Source organism: Anastrepha obliqua, chromosome 3 (assembly GCF_027943255.1).
Source record: "Anastrepha obliqua isolate idAnaObli1 chromosome 3, idAnaObli1_1.0, whole genome shotgun sequence".
In the NCBI taxonomy this organism is placed as follows: Eukaryota; Metazoa; Arthropoda; class Insecta; order Diptera; family Tephritidae; genus Anastrepha; species Anastrepha obliqua.
In genome coordinates this window covers 45,053,530-45,059,582 of record NC_072894.1, presented here as the reverse complement: position 1 = coordinate 45,059,582, position 6,053 = coordinate 45,053,530, and the positions used below count along the sequence as shown (strand labels likewise).

The 6,053-nt window shown below is 34.4% G+C and overlaps 1 protein-coding gene across 3 annotated transcripts in view; it reads left to right on the top strand.

Annotated features, from left to right (window-relative positions):
* The first annotated feature begins 1,501 nt into the window (after positions 1-1,501).
* The window catches only part of LOC129240858 (cadherin-23-like), a 50,386-nt gene continuing 45,834 nt past the window's right edge, over positions 1,502-6,053 (top strand). Inside the window, exon 1 of one of the 3 annotated variants that reach the window (XM_054876889.1) lies at positions 1,502-1,618. The gene's annotated coding sequence lies outside the window, so the exon portion shown is untranslated. Of the gene's footprint in view, positions 1,619-2,063; positions 2,123-2,418; positions 2,494-6,053 lie in introns of those variants that run through there. The other 2 variants (XM_054876891.1, XM_054876890.1) reach the window with 2 other exon arrangements.

The window sequence follows — 6,053 nt, the reverse complement described above, 5'->3', positions numbered from 1 at the left end:
CTAAGCTATGTTTGCTTAGCAATTTCGCAGAATTGATTAGTGCGTCCATAACAAGAAGCTTACAAATTGTGAGAGGTGTCGGCGTAAAATTACATACAGGTGCCTTTTCTTGCAAGTTGATCAGCTCTACAGTTTCCTGGTATGTCTATGTGGCTTGGAACTCAGCACATCCCATTAACCATCCCATTAAGAGATTGATGACAATGTAAGACACTCATTGATGTTATCTGGATCGTATTCAGAGCACATAGGGTAACTTAGCTGACTGATAGAGTGCAGATATCTGTTGATGATATTCTATTTATCTCTAACCATCTTGAGGCTTCATGAATAGCATTTATTTGCGCGTGAAGACCACTGCACAGATCTGATAGTTTAAAGGATTCACTGGTAAAAAGATCTTCGTTATATAACCCTGATCCTACACCAGAATCCATTTTAGATCCGTCCGTATAGATCTTAACGGGTGTGTTGGGTGATGGATCTTCTTCGAGCCATTCCAGGCTGAGAAATTCCTTTCAAAGCAGAGAATAAGAGGGTGATAATCACAATCACTAGGTATATCCGTATAGGAGACTAATATGGTTGAATGTCCATGCGTGACAGTCTTCCATTGTGAACTCGCTTTGAGCCTTAAAGCGGAACAGACCGCTGAATATTTGCAGAAGAGATAAAAATATTATACATTTAGAAAAAAATATCCATCAAAATTTTCAGAACCTTCAGAAAATGTATGTTCAGTTTTATAGTCCATTCACTTTTAATATAATAAAGTCTGAGTTTGAAGTCTTCTATATAAAAGACGTCCGAACACTTACTTACTTCATCATCATCGGCATTATTCTTTAGTTTATCTCCCATTGGACTACCTTTATTTGGATGAACAATTGCATCTAGAACATCAAAGCCGTTTCCGAGATACTAATAATATATCGCAAGTGGTTAATAAGTCCCTGAAAATTTAAACTAAAAAAAATCTTTTTTTTAACTCAATCTTCTTTTACACCGATATAACTCGTCTCACGTTTCCGCAATTATTTGACGTCTGTTTTATTTCATATATTATCATACTTCTATAAGTACAATCGAGCCAAAGTTCTTATCAGCGAGTAATTGTATCACTATTTGAAAACATATATAAGATCGTCAAAGATGCTCGGATTCGATTCAGTGCTTAAATAAACCAAAATTGACTTTTCCGCGAACTATCTGGGATTTCATCGGCTAACCCATCCAAAATCAGTAAAACCAGTACGGGATAGTTCCAATCTATGTTTATTATCACTTTATAGAAAATTGAATTTAGCGCCAATTCTTTTTTATCACAACAAAAGTAACAAATACTTTGCACATGAAAACCAGTATTCATAAGACACTTTTTTGAGTTGAAATTCACCACACCACAGAGCACCTTGAACGCCGCTCAACAGTCAAGCCAAGTCACGTCTGGTATTAAGATAAGCAGCAATGAATGACTAACCAACATTTGTTGAGAATGAATCGTGGCGTGCGGTTGTGCTTCACGTGAACGCTGGTCGAAAGGCAAATTGGAAGCAACAACTAAAGCAGTGTGGACAAAAACAAAATTCAAGATATTAAAGTGTATTTGTAGAAGCAGGTAAAAATCTTGAAAGATGTAAACAAATAAAAAAAAAAGAATCAAAACGGTGGAAAGGCAAAATCAAGTTTTTGCAGAAAATGAGAAAATAAGAATCGTGAAGTTACAAAAATTAAATAAAAGTGTATTAAAATGTAATAAAAATAAAATGTTTTTGGCGACGAAAACACAAAATACACTGAGGAATTAAAAATAAGGAAAATATATGTAGTAAAATTTGCATAAATCCGAAATCTAGCTCATTGCTATTTGAAAGAACTGGCAAATATTAAAATGAAAAAGGAAACAAAAAGTGGAATTGGTGAAGTAGTGATTTGATGACGCATGCGCAAAAGATTTCAGTTATAAAATAAGTCGAATAAATTTAAATAATAAAATAGTTTTGAAGTCAAAAAGTATAAGAACAAAAATAAGTTGCTAAATTTGGAAAAAAGCTAAAAATCAAACAGAAGTGTGACGTGAATTATATTAAAATAACCATAAATTACTAAATTTACTATATGTGTATGTATTTATTAAATTCTGTGGATGTTTATTGCTGTTTGTATGCTTAGACAACATACCTAAATATTGTTTTTTGATTACTGGCTGAGTTTTCGAGATATCAATGTACAAAAAAAGTTAGAAAAATATATGCTCATACACACAAAAAAGGATCTGAAGGATATAAAATATGCATATATTTTTTATACTTCTATTCAAGCATACATACGTACATCCGTATATATAAATAACTATGCACTTATAACCTAAAACCATAATTAAAATCAATGGAAATAAAAAAAATATTTTACTCAGCTTTACCCAAAATACTCGTGCACTACCAAAAGCAGTGTACAAGGTTTTCGCAGATTTCAAATTTCATTTCATTTCACGTACATACATGCACACACATACGTACATATATATCTCCAATCGCTTGTCAAAGTAGAATTTCTACTGTAGAGGCTGCAAAATTTTACATTGCAAAACTTGTTTATACTTTTCAATTCTCATTCTTGTTGGCCAGCAGCAGCGAAAGATGAAGAGGCTGACTTAATGGTGCTGGTACTGCTTTCTTTCGCTGCTAACACTGGGCATGACCGCGATTTTACCGTAATTTTTTTTGTGTTTTTCTTCTTGCTGCTAAGCTACCAGCTCTTCACCCAAACGTAAAAGGCAACAAAAAGTGAGGCTGTTTTCTCTGTATATTTCGCATACCGCATACATAGCAATTATACGCTACGTACAAAAACAATAATAGGAAGAGTCCAGCACTCTATTTGTATGTAGTGGATAGAGTGGATTATAGTGGAATTCCCCTAATTGAAACAGAATTCAAACTATGTACCGGGATTTGCTGTAGGGCGGCTACTAATAAGAATATTCATGGGAAAAGGCGAGTAGTAATATAGTCACCAGTTTTATGGTATCCCTTAACATTTCTGTAGGTGATTTAGAGATTAAGTAGATATAGAACCGATCCAGCGCTTCCTCTGCGAATACCGCGTACTCCAAAGAAATGATGAGATAATTCTGATTTCTGGGGAATCACTTCTTGAAAAATGACTTCTAAAAGATGCGGATAATTTTAGAACGTGTTTCGATAGAACTGAGAAAATCTTTCCAGAACATTTTAGGGCACCGAATGAACATTTGTAAGAGCAGTCAATCTAAGGTAACCCAACATTAGAAAAGATTCTTGCAATGGGAACTTGTTGATTATATACATATACATGCCAGTATATATACATATGTACATTTCTAAATAAACGCTATGATAGCACGCTTGCCAAGTAGCCTTTAGAAGCCCGTAAAGGCCTTTTTTGTTACCGAAATTAATTTTTCTTGAGCTCGCTGAGAACTCTTTGATTCAAGAATGGCAATTAGTTGCCGAATGCTTTGCCCTACTCTTAATCAAGGCATACCGTTAAATATATACGAGTAGTTTCGACAGTGCTTAAAAGATTTAACAGCAAAACATTCACTCCAAATGTCGATTGAAAGATCTATAACATTTCGAAACAGTAACATGAGTATTTGTACACGTTTGAATCGAATTCGTGTGAAGGGATTTTATTCCATAAATAAATGTACGATTCCCGACTACTTTAATTTTTGTCAGGCAGTAGAAGATGCAACTAATAAAAAAGTACGGTGATTATTTGGCTCTCTATATTTATTTATGTATGCATTCAATATGCGACTTATAATTGGCGCGAACACCCTTTCTGAGTGTTTTGCCGAGCTCCTCGTCCTATTTGTGGTGTGCGTCTTATGTTGTTCCACAAATGGAGGGACCTACAGTTTCCAGCGCACTCTGAACGGCAGATATTTTTATGAGGAGCTTTTTCGCGGCAGAAATATACTCGGAGGTTTGTCATTGCCTGCCAAGGGGCAACCGCTACTAGAAAAAACTCTTTCTTCATTTTGGTGTTTCACCGAGATTCACGGACCAACTCACTTGGGTACGGCGGCCGAACAATTTTTCACGATTAGATTAGATCTATACATTGAAATTTAACCAGACCAATAAAACTTACTGTTGTCTGCTTTTTAGAAGATGATATGATGTTGTTATCAGCTCTTCAGAGGTTTGAAATTTATTTTTTATCTTCTTTTTTAACTCTAGAACTCCATTCATCGTCGTTTTATCCCTTTCGCAAGCATGATCGGATAGTCGCGACTCCCGAAACAACTCAGTAGTATATTTTAAATAATTATTGCAAAAAATATTAACGGGTCTTTCAAAAGAGACGCCTAGATGTTAGTAGTGAATTATTCCTAAAGGGTACATTTTCCATGTCAGATGTACAATTTTACATGATAGAAAAATGCGCTAAAATTATTGAAACTTTTTTTTATTTTTTATAGAAATATGGTAATAGCCAAATGAGTTGGGAATACAAAGGTTGTTGGAAAGATTTCAAGAAACTGGTTCTGCCAAGTTTAGAAAAAGCTGCCAGTCCTTTCGAAAACTGGACGTTCAACATCGATATCTCGACGTTTTCAAGAATTAGGCATTCATGAATCGACCCATTGGCAGATTTTACATACGGATTTGTATTTTTCTCCTTAAAAAATTCAATTAGAACAAGAATTTAAACCAGCGGATCATTATTGATGCGGAAATTTCATGAATTGGTTAGTTGACCGTGATGCTGATTTTTCACTCTTGTAGACGCGCTCATCGTGGACATTTAGATGATGTTATTTTCCACGTACAATTTTTAAAACCCATATTTTCAATAAGAATAATCAAACCTGAAAGAATCTAAATTTGTACACGTTTTATATTAAAGCTGCATCTAGGCTCTCTTTTGAAAGGCTTTTTATATATCCAAACTAAAATTCTGAAATATAGTGTATACGTAGTTTTTGCGTAATTAAGCTTTTTGTTCGCACAAATGTGATACAACTTTTAGGGTTAAATAATTTCATGAAAGTTGGACGTGTGCCTCAAGTGTTTTCAACAAGAGAAAACAATATTTTATAAAATGTTTCAAATGTATTTAGAAATTGATGATACGTTTCAACTTCTGCAGCTGCTCGTAGTTTTAAATACAAAATTTTCTATAGAATAAAGTAGCTTACGTGATTCCGTGCCTATGTTTCAAAAGAGAATTACGCAATTTGCAATGGAGATAAAAGTGCATTCATAGCTTGGTTAACTGGTAGTTAGAAAAAAACTAACTTGTAACGCATCTAGGCTTAGTAGTGGCGAAGTCAGGAGCTTTGCATAATTTAGCTTTAAATTCGAATTATCGAAGCTTCACTCTATACGACTAAATAACAGTGCAAGTTAATTCAAGTTTTCACTGTTCTACCCATCGGCAAATGCATTTCTCATTTTGCAAAAAACATTTACCGTCTGGCACATACGGCTAAAAGCGAAAGAATTAACGCTAGATTAACAGTAAGCGTGAGTTGTAATACTCGTAGTAGAAGTAATTTATTCTCTTCACCAGCAAAATCTTACTTATGTATTCATCAATATTTTTAAGACTTGCCAACAATAAATAGCCGTCGTTGAAATCAATGGACTAGTATCTTAATGAACGAGCTCATTATTATTAACACTAATAACACGAACATACTCATCATCACAGGTAGTTAACTCATCACTTTGAGATTTTCTCAAATGGCATATCACCTTAGTACCAGATATTCGAGCTGCCTATGTGGCAGTTATACGTGCAGGCAAGGTTTTCGTAACTGGCTGTATTGAAGTGAAATGTACATCAGTTTGAAACTGAGGCATGATTATCCATTTAAAAACAGAATATTTAACAAGTAGGGAAGTGATAAAATCGGACCTGACCCAACTTTATATACTAACGCACATTTTAGAAAAATTCAATTTGTTCAGGCTGCTAATTTTTGGAATCAAACAAACACATGGACAATGAGAGAATTAATTTTTACTGGAGTTATCGTGCACACGGACGGACGAACA